The 22,952-nt window shown below is 36.7% G+C and overlaps 1 long non-coding RNA gene across 7 annotated transcripts in view; it reads left to right on the top strand.

Moving 5' to 3' along the window:
• Nucleotides 1–22,952, top strand: part of LOC309621673 — a 301,426-nt gene that overhangs the window by 91,497 nt on the left and 186,977 nt on the right. For 2 of the 7 annotated variants that reach the window (XR_014240144.1, XR_014240150.1), the window contains 3 exons: nucleotides 7,609–7,706; nucleotides 13,513–13,667; nucleotides 14,277–14,311. The exons of 2 other annotated variants lie outside the window; for them this stretch is intronic. This is a non-coding gene — a long non-coding RNA (uncharacterized lncRNA). The remainder of the gene's footprint in view (nucleotides 1–7,608; nucleotides 7,707–13,512; nucleotides 13,668–14,276; nucleotides 14,312–22,952) is intronic. 3 more of the 7 variants (XR_014240147.1, XR_014240148.1, XR_014240149.1) reach the window with 2 other exon arrangements.

Below are 22,952 nucleotides of genomic sequence, written 5' to 3'. Positions count from 1 at the left end.
AGGTTAAGTGGTAGCGCTCTTCCGTAAGGCTGAGTTGATGACAAGGGAGGCAGTAACAAACTTGGAATTGTTCATCTATGGATCTCAGGATAACAGGAGTGACCTCCAATGTCAGAAAAGCAGCTAAGGTTCATGTGACCTAAAGGTGGTGGTAAAGATAGTGAGCATAGTGTTCCAAAGGGCAAAAGAGACAGGCAGCCAGCTTGGGTGCTGTTAACGTCTACAGCAAGAAAATGGCACGCATGGCGGAGCAGAAAGAGAACAGTAGTCACTCCGGTAAAAAGTCATAATTCTCTCCTCAGTTTCTGGAACTGTGTCTATTTGAAGATCCATAGCTCATTTATTGGTGAAGAGCCAGATAGCTAGAACAAAGGGTTTTTTGCAACAATGCAGTCAGTACATAGGACAAGGATTTCTTCAGTTCTTCCGCAAAGAGACGTATGGCCTTTTCCTTAGGTGACAGTAAATTAAGGAGAGAGCTACAGTTTGATTCTGAAGGCTGTCTGCTGGCAGAATTCCCTTAAGAGGCTAATTAGCTATGGCCCACCCATATTATAGAGGGTAATCTTGTTTTACTCAAAGTTTACCGATTTAAATGTTAATCTCATCTAAAAAATACCCTCACAGAAACATCTAGAATAATATTTGACCAAATATCTGGTTGCCATGGCCTAACTAACTTGATACAGAAAAGTAACTATTCCTTTATGTAATATTTTTTCTGTCTTCATTTTCTCCTTCCTCTTCTCTCTGTTCTCTTCTTTCTCCTTCTCCTTCTTCTTAATATCCTTATGCCTTTGTTTGTGTAGAAAGGAGATTAAGAGGTAATAACCAAGAAAGATACATGCAAACACTAATCAACTGCATTCTTATGGTAACCTATAAAGATCAAACTGTGAGAAATCATGATTATTATAAAATAGTGTTATTAATCATGACACAGAGGTTTTGTGTGAAATGAATATTTTGATTTTATATTTTTCACCTGCTGATTCTTAATTTACTTCCCAATTAACTTACAAAGTTTTTCAGTTTTTGACGGCAACAATGATTTTTTTTAAAAAAAGTGTTACTCATAGTTTTCCTGACAGCAATATGCAAGAAAAATGCTATGTTTGATAAGTCTGAAACTTACTTAAAAGATTGCAATCTTTACTTCTGTGTTCTCTGTTAAATGTCAGCTATGTTTGGCCATTTACTTAGAGCTAAAATGAGTAGTCAGTTAACCTGATAAGATATAATTCACAGTGCATTTTTCAAGATGCTCTGAGGGAGAGTCAGGTGAGGTCCCCAAAGCAAGTTGTACATTCCATCCTGTTGTTTCATATACTGAGAACTGTTGTTTCGTGAAGAAAAATTCAATCTACGCTTTTTATTATTTATTTTTCTGTTATGTAAAGACATGCAATAATATTTAGAAAGGGCTAATTTCTACTTCATGCACTTTGGAAAAGAAGAAGTATGGAATGACAAAACCCTAAACTTTTAGCTAGTTGGCTTAACTTACTGACGGGAAAATTTTGATACATCCATTTAAGTAAGAAGTATTTTTTGTGTATACTGTATCAGGTCAGGCACTGTGCTATACAATGAAATTATTATGGTAAATATAAGGTACATTGTGTGCTTCCTCTTAAAGCTTGTAGACTATGGAAAAGAGATAGAAATAAAAATGTCAAAACCATTATTATAGAATGGGAAGTACAGGGTGTTATTCCCTGGGCCCCTAATTAAGAGTCAGGGAGCTTGATTTATTCAAGTATAGTGGAATATTTAGAAGACAGGAAGAAGTATTCCTGTATCAATTGGTAGAGAAGTCACTAGTATTTTTGTGTCTAGGAGAAAATGCAAACTATCTTTTGGATTACCATTCTTTTTCAGACTTTTCCATGGCCTGGCCCCTTCTCAGTGATGCTGACTGAAAGGGATTAGGGATCTTTTTGCCCCAGAAAAAGTTACAACAGTGGTGGCAATAGCTAGAACAGATAGTGTTGCATCCTGTTGCAGATACTCCTTGAGAGGAGGGGATGATGTTATCACAGATTATGAACCTGGTATCTTCTCTTTGGACGAAAAACATGATTAGAACCTCTTTATAGATTGTCCAGAATGAAGTCCGCTCACATTAAAGGCTCCAAAGACCTCAGAGGGGAACTCACGAGGAAGCAAGAGGGCATCTTTATTTGAGATCCAGAAATATCTCCAGGACCTGTTGGTTTGTCTAGATTATTCCTCTGTGGTTATGTTTTGAGTCTTTGCAGCACCAGCCACCCAGGCACAGTGGCAGACCCTCAAAACAGAGACTGGATGTGACTGTGCATAAGAGTTCTAGCCTTGGACAATAAGCATGAGCCTTTGTGGGACCCTAGAGAATCTTTCCAGGAATATGACTCACTAGATGAATCATCAAAATAGAGACCAAGATTCACTAGAGTGTGCTAGACATTTTTTTTTTCCAGTTAAGGTTTATTGGAACTCTGTGGTCTAATTTACAATGCTCAAATCTTCCAGCAGTCAAGGAAAATCTTTGCAACTGATATTTTTGTAATTTGGAGTTTCCGGCAAAGGGAGGCAGCTTCCATCCAGACGTGCCCCTTGGGGTTTTGGACTCCCTGGGGTTTTAATGACCCTGACATAACTAGTAGGTACATTGCTTTTATTTTTTGTTTTGTTTCTGTTTTTTTGGTTGTTGTTTTGTGTTGAAGACAAGGTGTTAGAAACCACAAACATTTTTTTGTTTAATTTTTGTTGAAAGAGGGTAAGATTTAACTGGGTTGGAGATATACACTATCCATTGGGGTGGGAAAAATTACTTTAAAGTTTTTTAATATAATATATATATATATATATATATATATATGTATAGATATATAGAGACATATATACTACTGTATTTGAGGAAGATCTGATTATTGTTATAGTAACCTCTAAATACCTGATCAAGTATTTCAAAATGATTTGCTCAGTGGTCTGTTTAAAATTGTAATTTGAGTTTTTCTTTATAATGAAAATTCCCTGTAAATATTTCCTCTATGTCTGTATTTAGAAAGTGTTATTTTTGAAAATTAATTATACACGAGTAGACCTGTATGTTTATGTTACCTGAAAGATTGATTATAGTAGGTCTATTTATACATTAGACTAAGCATTGAGGGGATGAATATCCTTGTCTGAAGTTTCCAAATCACATCAAAGAAATAGAGCAAAAAATATATATGTAATTAACAATGATACAAAAATATTGGTCACTTTTTACATTTCATAAAGAATCATGGCTACAGATTTTTTTAAAGTATTATTACTATTTTTAATTTCAGGCAGTTTTTTTTTATTGGAGTATAGTTAATTTACAGTGTTGTGTGAGTTACAAGTGTAGCAGAGTAACATTTTTTTGGTAATACAGTTTATTACAAAATATTGAGTATCGTTCTTTGTACTATACATAGGTCCTTGTTGTTTATCTATTTTATATATAGTAGTATGTATATGTTACTCCCAACTTCATAATTTATTCCTCCCCCCCACATTTCCCCTTTGGTAACCATAAGTTTGTTTTCCCCTTTGGTAACCATAAGTTTGTTTTCTTTATCTGTGAGTTGGTTTCTGTTTGGTAAATAAGTTCATGTGTATCATTTTTTCTTTTTTTAAGTTCCACACTCTAGTGATATCATATGGTATTTGTCTTTCTCTGTCTGACTTAACTTCACTTAGTATGATTAACTCTAGTTCCATCCATGTTGCTGAAAATGGCATTATTTCATCTTTTTCATGTCTGAGTAGTGTTCCGTTTTATATATTATATATATATATATATATATATATATATATATATATACCACATCTTCTTTGTCCATTCATCTGTCGATAGATATTCAGGCTGCTTCCATGTCCTGGCTATTGTAAATAGTGCTGCAGTGAACACTGGGGTGCATGCATCTTTTTGAATTATGGTTTTCTCCAGATATGTGCCCAGAAGTGGGATTGCTGGATCATATGGTAGTTCTATTTTTAGTTGTTTAAGGAACCTCCATACTGTTCTGCATAGTGGCTGTACCATTTTACATTCCCACCAACCGTGTAAGAGGGTTCCCTTTTCTCCACACCCTCTCCAGCATGTATTGTTTGTAGACCTTTTGATTATGGCCATTCTCACTGGTGCGAGGTGGTTCCTCATTGTAGTTTTGATTTACCTTTCTCTAATAATTAGCGATTTGAGCATCCTTTCATGTGCCTGTTGGCCATCTCTATGTCTTCTTGGGAGAAATGTCTATTTAGACCTTCTGCAATTTTTTTCATTGAGTTTTTCTTTTTATATTGAGCTGTGTGAGCTGTTTGTATATTTTAGAGTTTAATCCCTCATGGGTTCCATCGTTTGCAAATATTTTTTCCCATTCTGTAGGCTCTTTTCGTTTTGTTTATGGTTTCCTTTGCTGTGCAAAAGATTTTCAGTTTAACTAAGTCCCATTTGTTAATTTTTGTTTCCATTTTCATTGCTCTAGGAGGTGGTTCCAAAAAGATTTTGCTACAATTTATGTCAAAGTGTCTTCTGCCTATGTTTTCCTCTAGGAGTTTTATAGTATCCATTCTTACATTTAGGTCTTTAACTCATTTTAAGATTATTTTTGCGTATGATGTTAAAGAATGTTCAATTTCATTCTTTTACATGTAGCTGTCCAGTTTTCCCAGCACCACGTATTGAAGAGGCTGTCTTTTCTCTACTGCATATTCTTGCCTTTGTTGTCATAGATTAATTGACCATAGGTGGTTGGGTCTACTTCGGGGCTCTCTTTCCTGTTCCATTGATCTATATTTCTGTTTTGTGCCAGTACCATGTTGTTTTCACGACTGTAACTTTGTAGTATGGTCTGAAGTCACGAAGTCTGTTACCTCCAGCTTGGTTTTTCTTTCTTAAAGTTGGTGTGGCTAATAGGGGTCTTTGTGTTTTCATACAAATTAAAAATTTTTTTGTTCTAGTTCTGTGAAAAATGCCATTGGTCATTTGATAGGGATTGCGTCGAATCTGTGGATTGTCTTGGGTTATATGATCATTTTAACAATATTGATTCTTCCAGTCCAAGAACATGGTATATCATTCCAACTGTTTGTGTCATGTTTAATTTCTTTAATCAGCATCTTATGGTGTTCAGAGTACAGTTCTTTTGTCTCCTTAGGTAAGTTTGTTCTTAGGTATTTTATTTCTTTTGATGTGATGGTAAATAGGATTGTTTCCTTAATTTTTCTTTCTGATCTTTTGTTGGCTTTAAGTGGGCTTTAAGGCTTCAGTTCCCCCCTATACTCCTGGTCTAACCACACACCTGGGGGGGCCTTCAGGCAGATTTTTTTAAAGCTATTTGAATGTATGTTCAAGGGCAGCAACAAATCTCTCATCCTTGGATTTAATACATCTTTTTATTGCATTATAGATGAATTTACTTTATAAGATAGTTACTTACCTTTGCTGTGATAGGTTCACCAGTTCTTTTATAATAAGTTTGGTTCAGCTCAGCATCTAAATTCTACAAAATTAGTCTTGCTCATTTCCATTTAGATGAGCGCCTGATTAAAGTACAATGGCACTCTGACTTCTTAATATAAACCTTTACATTTTTTTATAGGAAAGTTTTACACAGTTTAACACAATAAAATTTGATGCCATTCAAGCACTATATATTTGTCTTAGTTCATGTTTTCATTATGATGTGCTTGAGTTCTAAGGTTTGTGTAAGTGTATAAAGATTTCTAGTAACATTTTCCCCAGAATAGTATTTTAATTTTTATCAGGAACTTGAACATTAATAGTTAGTATATGAGGAGAAACATGTGAAGAATAAAGAGGTGAATAAAGATGAAAAATTAAAAATTGAGGATAATAATGAGGATGTGAACTAAAACCCTGGCTGCATTGTCTTCTATGAATAATTTTCCAGACTTTACTGAGTATATCCATGTTTTCTCATTCTTCTCAAACATTGGAAGGGCTTTCTTTCTTTTAAATCTCTCAGTAATTATTCTTGTTATCCTCTACTAGTGACTTATGAAAGAAGTTTCTCCTGCCGTTACTTGATTTTCTCTGTTTCATTAATCTCTTCCTGTGTATTGGATCATCACATCAACATTCAAATATGCTCTAGAATCTCTTACCTCAAATAGAAAAAAAAAAAAAAAGACAGTAAAAATATTAGTTAGATCTCTGAAATAAATGTCTGGTCCAGAAAATAACTTACTGATATGAATTCTGGCACAGACATCACCTTCTTAAGTCCAGAGAAATGTCTTTCTTTGATTTTTTCCTCCTCTAACACATTACTGTGCATTGTCTTATTGGAACAAGCTACTAAATCTCTCCAACCCTTCAACGTGTCATTGAATTCATATTCTGCAACTTCCTGTCCCAATAATGTTAATCTCACCATTTCTTTTATCCCTTGTTTGATTATATAGAAAGTAAAGATAATATCTGTAGCAGACATAAGTGGTTGCCTACCTCACTTTCAATCTCCCTACTTGGTTATTTTGTTCATGTTTTTAATTCTCTCCCATAGGACTCACTGTTAAATCCTGCGTACTCTAAGCTGATCATTAAAATCTTTTTCTCTTTGCCAGTGATAGATCTAGGGATGATTATGAAACTTTGATCCTACCCTAAAGATAAAAAATATATTTTAATCATGGTTAAATTTGTATTCATCTTCATTTACATTTGGAGAAGTCTGCTGGAAAGAGTCTGGGGAAAGTTTCCCCTTTAAAAAAGAAAACTCACACAAGAAGAGTTACCCACATTTTCTACTACACGTTCTCATGTTTACACACAGAGTCATAACCATTTTACTCTCATGAAGGGAGGAAGGCTGAGAACAAAGGTGCTGAGGAGGGCAGGTCAGAAAATAACGCAAAAAGCTGGGTTCTTGATGACATCATTCAGCCACTGAATTAAACAACCCTGGGGGTGCCTGACCTTTAGAGTCTTTGCTATATGAGGTAATACATTTTTCTTACTGAATTGGGATTTTCTATTTTTTTCAGGCAAAAGAATCTTATATAGTGTAGTACTTACCCACAAGTCTGGTGAGATGATTTAATAAGTTAATTCACATATACCACATAGCAGAGAGCTTGGGACATAAAATACTTAAAAATGGAAATTATTACAATTGAATTTTCCCCTCTTCCTCTCCTTCTTCTCCTTCTTCTTCTCATAGTATTAGTATTAGTAATAATTAGTACTGTTTTATTTTACGATTTCATGCGGTCTAAGTAAATTTAATTTCCCCAATAGCAGTACCATGCATCTTTATGAAAGAAAACAAGAAACAATATCAAGCAATTAGATAAACACATAACATTTTCTGTAGTTTAAGAATCATCTTTTGGCTTACAAGATTTTCAGATGTAGGGGATTTTAAATGCCTACTCCGTTCTTCATTACCTGCTGAGTTATCCATGACCTAAATATATGCCTCATCCTTATATTTTTACCATTAGACTCATATGCCTCCTTCAGGGGTGATGCATTCTACTCAATAATGACAGATAATGATATAAAATTTAAGCAAATAGTAATGTTATAAATGGACCTTAATCATTTCAAATCTTATGTTTCTCACTCAGAAAGGACCAAGCTTTCCAAAATAGTAGTGGACCAGATGGAAGAAATGTAATATTCAAAGGCAAATCTATATATGTTACTTCAGATATATCAAGTAAAGGTAAAAATGGATATTTGTTTCTAAAGAGAGATAAAAGACCTTGCTAATTTTCATTAAGTACTTAGTCTTAATGAATTTCACTTAAATCCTAAGTAATTTTTAAATAGATCTTTATTGGAGTATAATTGCTTCACAATACTGTGTTAGTTTCTGCTGTACAACAAAGTGAATCAGCCATATGCATACATATATCCCCATATCCCTCTTGAGCCTCCCTCCCATCCTCCCTATCCCACCCCTCTAGGTCATCGCAAAGCACCGAGCTGATCTCCCTGTGCTGTGCTGCTTCTTCCCGCTAGCTAACTGTTTTACATTTGGTAATGTATGTATGTCAATGCTACTCTCAGTTCGCCCCAGCTTTCCCTTCCCACCCAATATCCTCAAGTCCATTCTCTATGTCTACATCTTTATTCCTGCCCTGCCACTAGGTTCATCAGTACCATTTTTTTTTTTTTTTAGATTGCATATATGGAATCTATTCCATATATGCGTTAGCATACGTATTTGTTTTTCTTTATCTGACTTACTTCACTCTGTATGACAGACTCTAGGTCCATCCACCTCACTACAAATAACTCAGTTTCGTTTCCTTTTATGACTGAGTAATATTCCATTGTATATAGGTGCCACATCTTCTTTATCCATCTAGGTTAGTTCTATGTCCTGGTTATTGTAAATAGTGCTGCAGTGAACACTGTGGTACATGTCTCTTTTTTGAATTATGCTTTTCTCAGGGTATATGCCCAGTAGTGGGATTGCTGGGTCATATGGTAGTTCTAGTTTTAGTTTTTTAAGGAACCTCCACACTGTTCTCCATAGTTGTATCAACTTACATTCCCACCAACAGTGCAGGAGGGTTCCCTTTTCACCACACCCTTTCCAGCATTTATTGTTTCTAGATTTTTTGATAATGGCCATTCTGACCGGTGTGAGGTATCACCTCACTGTAGTTTTGACTTGCATTTCTCTAATAATTAGTGATGTTGAGCATCTTTTTGTGTGCCTCTTGGCCATCTGTATGTCTTCTGGGACCTAATTAAACTTAAAAGCTTTTGCACAGCAAAGGAAACCATAAATAAGATGAAAAGACAACCCTCAGAATGGGAGAGAAAATATTTGCCAGTGAAACAATAGATAAAGGATCAATCTCCTAAATATACAAACAGCTCGTGCAGCTCAATATCAAAAAAAACAAACAATCCAATTAAAAAATGGGCGGAAGACGTAAATAGACATTTCACCAGAGACATAAGTAATTTTTTGATTGACTTGAATGCCAGCTTTATATTCAGAGTGGTCAAGTTCAAATAATTTTTGGGAGAACTGAGCACACATGCAACAAAATGTGAGGACATTAATCGAAATTTAAGGACTATAAACTTTCCAAATAACTCTAACATAAAATCAGTGAAAAAATTTAAGCAATATATAATAGTGACATAACTGTTGCTTCAGTCTTCTTGTAAATTAAATATAAATAACACCGATAAGTAAATTTTCTTATATGGGTTTAATAAAAAATGGTTCTTGAAAATTAAAAAAGAGAAAAATTAAGTACATAATTACATTGGAGTCAAAGTACATTTTATTGTTGTTGTTGTGATAACAGTTGCTAATTTTCAACAATACAGGACTTGTTGCCTAACTATAGTTTTCTTTGTTCCAAATAGATTTTTCAAAGCAAAAATATGACATAAATTTTGCCCATAAGATGATTAGACAAAACTGGCATTGGGATGGAAAATCATGTGTTTCAAGACCCTTCACACCAAGAGATATTTAGGCATTATTACTTAGATTAATTGAGCTTTTATTAAAGCTAGTTTTCTAGTATTCACACTTCAAAATACAGATGGAAATAAAATATATAGTTCTCAATTTGGCAGGAGTGTACTACACAATTTATAATAAAGTTGATTTATATTAATTGCTAGAAAATTTATGGGCAACAGATTTATTTTAATGGAGTCATTTATTGTCCTAATTTGTTTTATTGATATTAGGATCCGGACATCTTGCTGTTTTAAAAGGATACTCAAGCACAGGGAGATCAGCTCCGTGCTTTGTGACCACCTAGAGGGGTGGGATAGGGACGGGGGAAGGGAGAGGCAAGAGGGAGGGCATCTGGGGCTATATGTATATGTATAGCTGATTCACTTTGATATACAGCAGAAACTAACACAACACTGTAAAGGAATTATACTCCAATAAAGATGTTAAAAAAAAAAAAGTTAACAAACAGCAAATTAAAAATGGATGATTTTTTAATCCATTTACAATCAATTAAATAGTACATTTTGTTTTCTTTTCTTTTTTCTCCTTATGATTGTTGTTTTTCATTGTCGCCCCTATGTCCTTATGCTAATAAATAAAGTTGGTTTCTGCTAAATACAGTATTGAAAATCAAGAAGGAAATACACTATTCTCTTATTCTCCTTTAATTTGAAAATATGTGTATTGGCACCACTATATTGCTTTCAGTTAACGTTAATTTGTGTGTACTTTACATTTTTTTATCAGTCTTGCTAAGGGTTTCTCTTAGTTTCCTGTTGCTGCTGTAACAAATTAACACAATCTTAGTGACTTAAAACACCACAAATTTATTATTTTACAGTTCTGGAGATCACAGTTCAAAATAGGTCCAACTAAGCTACAGTTAAAATGTTTACAGGACCCCATTCCTTCTGCACATTCTGGGAATCCATTTTCTTGCCTTTCTCAGCTTCTAGAGGCTCTCCCCAATCCTCAGCCACTGGCCCCCTTCCATACTTACAGCCTGAAATGAAATCATTCTCACTTTGCTTCCACTGTCACATCTCCTTTTCTGACTCCGACACTTCTGCTTCCCTCGTCTACTCTTTTTCAAAATAAGGACCTTTGTGATTACACTGGCTCACCAGGGTAATTCAGGAAACCCTATGGAGATCCTAACTTAACTGCATCTGCAATGTCTCTTTGCCATGTAAGGGAACATATTCCCAGGTTCTGGGAAATAACACTTTTACAACTTGGGAGGGGGTATTATTCTACTACTACAGAGTTTATCAATTTTATTAAACTTTCAAAGATTAAAGCTTATGGCTTTGTTATTTTTCTCTATTTTATATCTTTGATCTTTGTTCTCATCATTCTACTTTTTATCCTTCTTCTTCCTCTGGGTTTTAAATTTTCCTTTTTCCTTTTTAGAATCTTGAGATGGAGGCTTAGCTTATTGATTTTTTAAACTTTCATATTTAAATGATAAAGTATATCCAAAGACTGTTTTGCCTCAATCATATAAGTTTTGATAAGGGAAATTTCTATTTCCATACTGTCAATAATATATTTTAAATTCCCATTGCATTTTTTTAAAGAAGTGTTAATTTAGACACGTACTGCTAATTCTCAAACACATAAGATTATCTCATTATTCTTCGCGAAAACATTTATTCATTTATGTATGTTCACAGAACATATGATCCTTTGTGACTTATTGAGACTTGTTTTATAGCCCCAAAGACTATGTATTTTAGCTGCCAGATGTAGTATTCTATAAATTTCTGTTAGGTAAGTTAGATAATAATATAGTTTAAAACTTTTATATCTAGAACAGATATAGCAGAGGAGAAGGGGTTGAGAGGTGGGCAAAATGGGTAAAAGGGATCGACTCTGTGGTGATGGATGATAACTACACTTTTGATGATGATCCCGTTGTGTATTGAATTACAGTGTTGCACACCGGAAACTTTTATAATGGTATACATCAATTTTACTTCAATAAAAAATAAAGCTTTTATAGCATTACTGATTTTTTTGTTTTTAATTATGAGAAAATCCTATTTGAAATAGCTGTGGTTCATTGTATATTTTTCTGTAGCTCCTGTTAATTCTGTCAATGTTTTAAATGTATGTTGCTTTGTGTTATTACTGGTTATTTTCTAAATTCAGCTTTTTAATCTTTCACTTTTCAAAGTGACTTAAATTATGCCCATTAGCCATTATTGTAAGTAAAATACCATGTATTGTTGTTTTGTCCTTTGTACTTTAGTTGTCACTCATTCTCCTTCTATTATGTGTTATGTATCCGCAGTGTAGTTTTTTCTTTAAAGAGTTAGTAACTATTTAATATATTTTATAAATATTATTTTATAGTTAAATTCACAATTTCCCTTTCCGGTGATCTTCATTTCTTCCTGCAGATACGTACATCAGTAAATTTGTGCTCATTTTTGTTTGTTTGTTTTGGTTTGGTTTGGTTTTCTTTGTCTTATCTGAAGCGCTATCAACAGTATTCCTTGCAGTCTGGTTCAGCTAGCAACAAATTCTGCCTGTTCTTGTTTATTTGAAAATTTCATTATTTAACCTTAATTTTGGGACAAAATTATTAGTAGATATAAAATTTGGGGGTTACACATTTTTCCTATAATTTCATTAAATATATGATTTTATTATCTCTGGCTTCACTTGTTTCTGATGATGTTAGCTCTCATTCTTCTTATTGTTGTGCCAGAATATAATGTATCTTTTTATTTTCTGGTTAAATATTATTTTCATTTATGATGTTTGACTATGATGTGACTTTCTTTGAATGTATTCTATTTGTGTCTTGCAGAATTTTTTAAAAATAAGTTTTTGTTTTTAGAAAAGATTTTAGATTTATAGAAAAATTGAAAGGGTAATACAGAGAGTTCCCATATACCCAGCCCCGAGTTACATTCTGCACCCATCCTGGATTCCCCTGACCTCTTAAATGATTTTTTTAAATTTGTTTATATTAATATTTACTATTTGAGCTGTAAAGCTCTATGGAATTTTACAAATGCTTAGTGTCATGTATCTGCAATGAAAGTATACAGCATTGTTTTGAAACGCTGAACATATTCCCTGTGTTTCATCATCATTTCTAGCCCTTCTTTAATCTACTGGCCATTACTGATTTACCATGCCTATAGGTTCTGTCATTTCCAGATGTCATATAAGTGGAATAATTCAGTATGTAGACTTTTGCTACTGGCTTCTTTCATTTTACCCTATACATTTAATATTCATCCATATCCTTTCATGGCATTTTAGTTCATTTATTTTTCTTCATTGAATAATATTGCACTGTTTGAATGTACCACACTTTGTTTATCCATTCATCTATTTCTCTCTTGATTGTCTTTGTCCCTTGTGAAATACCAGTTGACTGCATTTCTGTGCATCTCCTTCTGGGCTGTTTATATGGTTTAATTGATCTATGTGTCTATTCTTGAGCCAATATCATGCTCTCTTGATTACTGTAGCTTTATAGTAATTCTTGAAATCAGGAATTGTTAGCACTACAGCTATGCTGTTAATCTTCTATTATTGTTTTGGCAATTTTAGGTCTTTCTCCTTTCCACATTAACTTGATATTAGTGTGTCAATATCAAGAAAATAGCTCACTGGAATTTTGATTGGAATTGCATGGAATATATAGATACAGTTAAGAAGAATAAACATCTTAATAATATTGATTTTTCCAGTCAGTATACACAGAATAACTCTTGATTTATTTAATCTTTGGTTTCTTTTATCAGCATTTTATAGTTTTGCACATATAGTTCCTATACATATTTTGTTAGATTTATATTTAAGTACTTCATCTTTATGGTACAATATACATGGTATGTTTTTTTTTGTTTTTAATATTAACTAGAAATTTATTTTATTTATTTATTTTATTTATTTTTGGCTGTGGTGGGTTTTTGTTTCTGTGCGAGGGCTTTCTCTAGTTGCGGCAAGCGGGGGCCACTCTTCATCGCGGTGCGCGGGCCTCTCACTATCGCGGCCTCTCTTGTTGCAGGGCACAGGCTCCAGACGCGCAGGCTCAGTAGTTGTGGCTCACGGGCCCAGTTGCTCCGCGGCACGTGGGATCTTCCCAGAGCAGGGCTCGAACCCGTGTCCCCTGCATTGGCAGGCAGATTCTCAACCACTGCACCACCAGGGAAGCCCAACATGGTATGTTTTAATTTCAAATTTCATTGACTTATTAAATGTATGTGTGTTTATATTTATATGTACGGTATATATACAAAATACATATATATGTATGTACAGCATATACACAAGAATATATACTAAACCATGAATCCTGTGACCTTGTTATAGTCCTTTATTATTTCCATAATTTTCCAAAATTATATTTTTCTGCAGAGACAATCATGTCATCTGCAAGTATAGACAGCTTTATTTAATCCTTTCCAAGCCAAATACTTTCTCTTTTTTTTTCTTTCTTGTTTTAACGTACTAGCTAAAAATCTCAGTAAAACGGAGAGTAGGAAGAGTAAAAGAGAATATCTTTCCTTTTTTCTGGATTTTAGTGAGAAAGTTTTCAACTTCTTAACATGATATATAAATATTTTTATTTCACGTAATGCTTGTGTCTGGTTTTGGTATTATGGTAATGCTGACCTCATAGAATGAGTTTCCTCAGCTTCTGTTTTCTGGAAGGGAATGTGGTAATTGGCACCGTTTCTTTTGATTTGGTAAAATTCACCGGTGACTATCTGAACTGAAGGTTTCTTTTTTGGAAGGTTTTTGATTATTGATACAATTTTTTTTTAATAGATATGGGCCTGATCAGATGACCTGTCTCTCCTTGTGTAAGTTTTAAGCATTTGTGTCTGTGAAAAAATCATTCTGTTTCATCTAAATTATAGAGTTCTGCTTGTTGTTCTTTACTGCCTTTTTAACATTCATGAAACAGGTCAGGATGACGTCTCTTTAATTTCTGATATTGGTAATTATTTTTTCTTTTCTTTTCTTTTTCTGTTAACCTGGCTAGAGGTTTATCAGTTTTGCTGGTCTTTTCAAAGAAGTTTTTGGTTTCATTGATTTTCTCTACTAAAGTTTTCAGTTTCAATAACTTATGCTCACATATGTATTATTTCTTTTTACTTTCTGCTTACACTAATATTAAATTGTTCTTCATTCTCTAGTTTCCTGAGGTGGAGCTCAGATTACTGATTATAGATCTTTCTTCTTTCTGAATATATGCACTTAATTTTCCTCTCAGCACTGCTTTCTCTGTATCTACAATTTTTTTAAAATTTTTATTTCTATATAATTGCTTTTTAAAATTCCTCTTGAGACTCTTCTCTGTGATCCACATGAGTTTGAGAAAAATGTATATTTTATTGTTGTTGAGTGGAGTATTCTATAAATGCCAATTATATTAGTTTGATTGCTATTACTGTCCAGGTCAAGTCTATCCTTCCTGATTCTGTACCTACTTGATCTATCAGTTTTTGCTTCACATATATTGAAAGCTTGATGTCAGATTCCACAACTTTAGGAGTTTTATGTCTTTTTGGAGAATTGATACTTTTATTAATATGTAATGTCCCACCTTTTCCTTGGTAGTTTTAATTAAAAAAAATTTTTTTTTTAACATCTTTTTTTATTTTTTTTTAAAACATCTTTATTGAAGTATAATTGCCTTACAATAGTGTGTTAGCTTCTGCTTTATAACAAAGTGAATCAGTTATACATATACAATATGTTCCCATTTCTCTTCCCTCTTGCATCTCCCTCCCTCCCACCCTCCCCATCCCACCCCTCTAGGTGGTCACAAAGCACCGAGCTGATCTCCCTGTGCTATGCGGCTGCTTCCCACCAGCTATCTATTTTACATTTGGTAGTGTCTATATGTCAATGACACTCTCTCACTTCGTCTCAGCTTACCCCCACTGGAATGGTTTTGACCCAGAAAGAATGTCACCAATAAACAGTCTCAGTGTGAAACAAGATAGAGAACAACCCCTCAGGGAGCTCACTGTAAGGCTGGAGGCAAGGCCCCTCCTACACTTTTCTTCACTCCCACATGGAGCAAAAGACTCAGTTATGTGTTTAGTCCAAATCTTGTAAAGCAGCACTGGCTGTAGGGGCTAACCCTGCCCTTTGTTTCCAGGTGTCCCAAGCTGATTCTTAAATCAGCTTTGTTGAAATTAATATGCCTACTCCAAAGTTTTTAGTTTAGTATTAACTTAATATGCCTTTCTTATTCCCTTTACATTTTTTGAATTATTGGAATTTATTTTTAGAATAGTTTTGAGCTTGCAGAAAACTTGAGCAGCATGTTCAGAGTTCCCATATACTCCCCCTCCCACTCCTTCCCTTGCCCTCATTATTAACATCTTGCCTTGGTGTGGTAAGCACGTTAAAATTGAACCTACATTGATACATTGTTATAAAATAAAGTCAGTTATTTTAAGGGCTCACATTCTTTGTGATCTACAGTTCTGTGGGTTTTGTCAAAGGCATGATGTTATGTACCCACCATTACCACCACATCATGTGGAATAGTTTTACTGCCCTAAAAATCCTGTCTGCTCTAGCTGTTCATCCTTCCCTCCTCCCCTCCCCAATCCCTGGCAGATTGTTCTTTTTTTCACTGTGAATATGATAAATTCCAGATTTTCTCCAAATATATTATGGCAGATTATACTCCAACACATGGAAGGGAAGTATTATCACAGTAGTTTTTTTTCAAATATAATCAGACTGGGTTTATGCCTCTCCTACAAAGATTGATAATAATAAAAGTATATTGTCTCTAACACTTGTTCACCTGAGTTTGGATTATATAAGAACTACTGAAATAGGCCACCAATCTTCCAACTCTTGTGCTAGAAAGAGCCTCTTTTTTTTTTTTTTTTTTTTTGTCTAAACCATACTAGCCTCTAATGAATTCAGCCAATTAAAGGAACTAAAGGTTTCTTTTCTCATTGTTCCTATGATCTATGTACTCTGTGTGCCTACAAGATGCCAGTATTAAGAGTTCATTCCTTGCATATTCTCTGTCCATCACCACTGCCGTATGCTATGAGGAAGTGCTTCTTCTCCACCCCTCACTTGGGTTACAGAAGGATTAGTCTGTATAACCACTTACTCTAGGCTAAGTGAGGTCTTTGAGTGCCTCATAAGGCCTCTTTAGCCATAGTTCTTGATGCTCTGGACTTATTGGCATGTTCATAGGAGTTTTTGTGGAAATGTAGTTACCTGGAAGTGCTGAGGTGTTTGTTCGCTTGTTTGAAACTTGAGTAACGTAAACACCTTGTTCTTCTGCTTAATCCCCAAGGATTGACATGGGGATGGTTCAATTTCTCCTTTTAGTATATTCAGTAGACTAACGCAGCAATGTGCTGTGTTCTCCTTCAATAGTCCTTGTTGCTCCCATTTACTACCCACATGGTAAGAAAGCTGTCCTACATGTTTATCTCAAACTTACATGGAGAAATTTGAGAAGAGTCAATTAGTAGAACCATCCATAATGTCAACTACTAGTAAGGGTCTATAGAGGCAAACATAGATACATATATCCATGTCTGTCTGTCTATCTATCTATCTATCTATCTATATCTCCTCTGGAAATTTTTTTCCGTGATACATTAGTTGGTGGGAACGAATTTTTCATAGAATATGTAAAGGCCATTCTGTGTGTACATGTTTGTATATATTTCATAATTTTCCATGTATATGTAGATAGAAATCTACACACCAAAGTTCTACTTCATTTATGTAATTATTAAGGTTATTTTTATAATGAAATGTTAAGATTTCAAAGAATTTTTATCTCCTAATTTTCTCCCAAATATTAATTGAATTACATAGGGGAACATGTAATCTAAATTCCTAAATAGTTATATCAATATTGATGCTGATTTTCAACGCTTTTTTCATCAAGTGTATATATTAATAAGATGTGTGAAATTTTTTAATTCTAGTAATAGCTTTAGGTATAGATTTTTTTTTTTGATCTCTATGTGTGTGGTGTGTTTTATTATATATTAGTCTCTTAAATCAAATAGAAAACAAAAAGTGGAGCTACAAACCAAAGTTACAACAGGATTAGCTTTTCTCATCGCCCGTCTATCTACTTTTGCCAGAGGTCTTTATTTCTTCATAAGGCTTTGAGCTACTGTGCAGGGTCCTTGACTCCAACCTGAAGAACTCCCTGTGGCAGGCGGGTCTGGTGGTTAAGAACTCTTGATTAACTGGGAATGTCTTGATTTCTCCCTCATTTTCGAAGGAAAGTTTTGCTAGATATAGGATTCTTGGTTGATGGTTTCTTTCCTTCAACACTTGAAGTACATTGAGCCATGCCATCTGGCCTCCGAGGCTCCTGATGAGAAATCTGCTCATGACCTTCCTGGCAAATCTTCTCTCAGCTTCATAGAACTTTCATAATGTACCTTATCGTGTCTTATGCAGCAGAACATTTTGTATAGTATCGTGAAGTCAGTTAAGTTGTAACATTATTTTGAGACCAGAATTTAAGGAAAAGGAATTGAATATTTCAAGTGTAGACATTATGAGGTCTTTAAAATTATTACAGATTTTCAAACGAGAAATAAAAAGGCCACTGAAGTATCCTACAGATTTTAATTTATAACAAAGTGAATACCAATATCTAATAACACACGTAAAGAAAAATTTCTTTGGGATCCTTTTTCCTAAGTGTAAAGGGGCCTTGAACTCAAGAAGTGAGAAAACCCCTGTGGTTTACCCCCAGCTGTGATGCGTCCATTTCTTGCTCTGACCTCAGAGTGCACCACTGTGATGTACTTCACAGAGCCCTGTAAAAGGGGCAGCTGGGCCCAGGTTTTTGGTCCTTAGAGCCCAGGAAGCTGCTTTTGGTGACCTGACGGCCTTGGACCTACAGTTAGCTTGTTTTTTCCTTGTTTCTGCCATTTTGTTGATTTATTTTTCTCTTTTCTCTACTCTTTTTTATCTTTCTCATTTTTCTTTCTTCTTTGCCTTTTTCTCATTTTTCTCTCTTTATCATTTCTTTTAGTTTTAAATTTTTTCTTCTCAAGTTTTTGGTGTTTCTTTTCCATTTCTTCTGCTTTCTTTTCTTCCTTTCTTCTTTTTCTCATTTGTATCTTAATTTTAGTTAGTATTGCTAGATTAGTACAGTTAGCATAGTCAGTACTGTTGGTATAGTTAGCATAGCTGGTGTAGTTAATACTTGATTAGCATAGTTAGTGTAGTTAGTGCTAGTTAGCGCTGTTGGTACAGTTAGCGTAGTTAGCGTTGTTAGTAGAGACAGCACACTTAGCACTGTTAGTACAGTTAGCATTGTTAGTTAGCGTAGTTAGCGTTCTAGGTAGTGCTGTCAGTCAGTGTAGTTAGCAGGTCACCATGATGCAGGGCCTCACAGCCAACTCTGCTGACAAGGAGGCTCATATTGATGGCTTTGAGATCCTCCGCACCATTGGTGAAGGCACCTTCGGTAAAGTGAAGTTGGCGCGGCACATTCTGACTGGGACACAGGTGGCTCTCAAGGTGATTAAGAAAAGGCGTCAGAGCGTCGCAAGTGTCCAGGCACTTTTCCGGGAAGTGTGCGGTATGAAGCTCCTGAATCACCCCAATATTGTAAAACTGCTGGGGGCGATTAACACAGAGGAGGCATTTATTCTGGTGATGGAGTACCTCAGTGGGGGGGACATGTACCACTATTTGAAGATCCATGGCCGTATGACAGAGGTGGAGGCCCGAGGCCCATTCCAGCAGCTGCTCTCCGCCCTGCAGCACTGCCACCAGAGGGGCATCGTGCATCGGGACCTGAAGCCAGAGAACATCCTCTTTGATTCCAACATGAATATCAAACTTACAGACTTTGGCTTCAGCAACAAGTGTGATGACTCTGGACAAATGGACACAATCTGCGGCACACCCCCTTACTGTGCCCCGGAAATCTTCCTGGGGCAGAGCTACAGCGGCCCTGCGGTGGACGTGTGGAGCCTGGGAGTAGTGCTCTACGCCATGGTAACTGGGTGCCAGCCCTTTTGGGGAAAAGACTACCAGGAGCTGCGGAAGCAAGTCCTAAAAGGGAAATACCACATCCCACCTTATCTGTCTTTGGAGATAAGGGATCTATTACAAAAAATGATTGCCCTCAACCCCAGTGACAGAGGCACCTTACCTGACCTCATGAGTCATGCTTGGTTAAACATGGGCCAGAAGGAGCCACTCCAGCCACCCTGTGAAGAGGACCTGAAGGTGACAACGGTGACGACTCCGGGCTTGACTTGCGACCAGATCCAGGATGCTGGAACAGGCAGTGTGAGCGCCAAGAAACCCCAGGTAGGGGCCTCCATCGTAACTGTGAGGCCCTTCTGTCGCGGGGACCTCAGCGGCAGTGAACTTGAGCCTTCTCAAAGCCCTGTGGTGTCCCCCCTGAAAAGCAGGTGGCTCTACCAGGGAGAAAACGTGCAGCTGCAGGAAGACCAGCAGGCGGAGCAGAAGACCGGTGAGTCTGCCTGTCCCCCACCCAGCCTGGAGGCGAGGACTGCCACCCCCAGCCCAGCCCCCCAGTGTGGCACTGGGACATCCCCCTCCACCAGCAGCAGGATTGGAGCCCCAGAGGGAACCAGCTGCCCCCCGGGTGTGTCCAACACTGGAGGGTCCTCCCACACTGGGCAGCCTGAGAGTGTGTCCTCATCCACTCCCTCTGGCCACAGCCAGAAAAAGCAAGGGGTGGCTAGGAGAATCTGGAACTTTGTTTTGAAACATCTTTGTTGCAAGCTGCCCAGCAAGAGGCGTCATAATAAAGTGAGCCCATGTGAACCCCATGCATGACCGAGGCAGGAAGGTCAGGCCGCCGTGCTCCCTGGGGCCCGGTCCAGTGGAAGATGAGGGTGTTCTCTGCGCGGCCTTCAGAAGCATCGTATCCAAGACCCTGGCCAGCTCAGAGGATGGTCCGGAGCAGCCCGGGCGACCGAAAGCGAGGCCACCGTGGCTGCAGGTCTGCCCCTCAACCCCCACCTGGGTGAAACTTCAGAGACTGGACTGTCATTCCTGGGTCACGTCTCCCCTCCCCCACTCTTCTGTCTTCCGTGTTGGTGGGGGAGGGGGATAGTTCTTGTTCCAAGGACTCCTTGGTTCTTCCAATTCTAGTTAATAAACTTGATGCTCGGGCTTCCCTGGTGGCGCAGTGGTTGAGAATCTGCCCGCCAATGCAGGGGACACGGGTTCGAGCCCTGGTCTGGGAAGATCCCATGTGCCGCGGAGCAGCTGGGCCCGTGAGCCACAATTACTGAGCCTGTGCATCTGGAGCCTGTGCTCCGCAACAAGAGAGGCCGCGACAGTGAGAGGCCCGCGCACCGCGATGAAGAGTGGCCCCCGCTTGCCACAACTAGAGAAAGCCCTAGCACAGAAACTAAGACCCAACACAGCCATAAATAGATAAATAAATACTTTTAAAAAAAAACAAAAAAAACTTGATGCTCCAGAAAGATGTATCACACCCTGCTTTGCATCTGCTGTGATGTATAGTGCTCAAGGAGACACCTAGAAAGACAGAAGCTGAGAGATTGGAGTGTGGATGCAAAAATAGAGTTACTAGGAATGGGAGAAGTACAATTTAAACTCAGTTACTGGGGCGCACACTTCCACTCCAGCACAACGCAGTGCTTTACATGTTTACATGGCCCCAAGGTATTATAGGACACATTCCCATTAGCTCTGTTGCTTCTGGGCCGTGCTCAGGAACTAGGTCAATACAGATGCTCCTGGGTGGGGATCCAGCGTCCACATTGCTCAGTTCCATCCTTTTCCATAAGCCCGAGCTCACCCCCAGCCTCCTCCCCACAAACAGGTGGAGGTCAGCTCATGACTCTCACAATCCTCAGGTTCTTCCAACCTGCTTTGATCCTTGGGGAAAACCAGCCAATTGTTGGCTTGTCTTTCCCAAAGTTATCATCCTCTTTATTTCTAATGTGGAACACCTACCTCTTTATTCAATTTCAGATTTTATAAAATACTGGAAAAGTCTTTGGCTTTAAGCTGCTTTTTTCTGCTTTCCTACAACAAATGTCCATTGAGAAAGAAAACAGAAAATCATTATCTAATTGAAATTGTAGGAGCAAATATATGTAGAAAAAATATATATACCTTAATACTGTCCCATTTGTATACGTATTTCTGATCAGTGCCATTTGTATAGCTTCACTATTAATTGTCAATTCCTTTGGGGTAACCTGGAGTCCCTACTGACATGCAAACATTCTCTGAGAAAACAGCACTGCTATTACCACTTAACTATGCTTTAAGGTAAATTAATTTGTCAGCTTTGTTGGTATGACCACTGACAGTCACTAGACTGCAGCTCGTTAAGATTGGTTATAAAATGTGTTTTGCTGGAGGGTGGGGGAGAGGAAGTTTCTGAGCCCAGTTGATATTCTCAGACTAATTCACAGTGTGGTCTTGGGGGCTGTTCCTGTCTCTGGAATAGAAGCGGCCAGAGAGTGAAGAATTACAAGAACATTTACTTCCTTCATTTCCTCTTTAGTTCTAAATATATCTCAATGTCCAAAAATAAAAGGCTATGTAATATATTTCCAGTTTTTCTTTATGAATAGGATCAGTAAATAATTAATAAAAGCAAATTAAAAGTGAACTTGTCACAAAGGGAACAATCCTTTGTCTGACATTAGTGAACAGCCTGGTTTTTAATATAAAATATTTTATAAAAGAAAATTATGCTGAGTTGCACTCAGGGTAATTAACTTTTCAGATGCAATAGCTTTAAACTATTTATGTTGCTTGAAAATAATTACTTGTAAGCAATTTGTTTCAATTTTATAAACTAGGGCCAGTTATTATAGGTATTACAGAAGCAGTAATTGCTATTCAGCAGGGTGACGCTTTGCTCTGTCCTCTCAGCGACTCCTGGTTGGAGATACAGGGGCACAGGACGGTAGGGAATTTGTAGCTGCTTTGCTTTTAACATCATTGTGTTAAGGCTGCAAGAGACTAGCTTATAAAGTATGAGAGTCAGGCAAAGAGTTTGAACCTACACTATAAAATCCTGTAGTTCTACCCTCTTTACAATATCTGGCAAATCATTCATTTCACTAGGTTTATAGAGAGCCATTTAGTAAAATGAAATGGGTATCCTATGGGTAAAGATTTAATGTCTAGTGCAATCTAGGGCATTATAGTGCTACCTTCCAGCTCTTCTCTCCCAGTGTCTTATACTGGAGTTAGTGATGTGCACATATCTATTCATAGTTCCTCATTCCAATGAACTGTAAGGTCTTGAAATTGAAGGCATGACTTAGCAAAACTTTTTTCAAGGAGCAGGCACACAGAATATGAGTGCTGATTACATTTCATAATTAAATTCATTTTTTTTCTAATATAAACATTGAATTTCTCCTTAGCTTTCATACTAAGAAGACCTTGCAACTCACAAGATTTGACAAATAACTCACCTCTTTGATTACATGTTTATTTGCA

Source organism: Balaenoptera borealis, assembly GCF_965194805.1.
Source record: "Balaenoptera borealis genome assembly, contig: HAP1_SCAFFOLD_817, whole genome shotgun sequence".
Lineage (NCBI taxonomy): Eukaryota > Metazoa > Chordata > Mammalia > Artiodactyla > Balaenopteridae > Balaenoptera > Balaenoptera borealis.
This window is presented reverse-complemented; position numbering and strand designations above follow the sequence as displayed.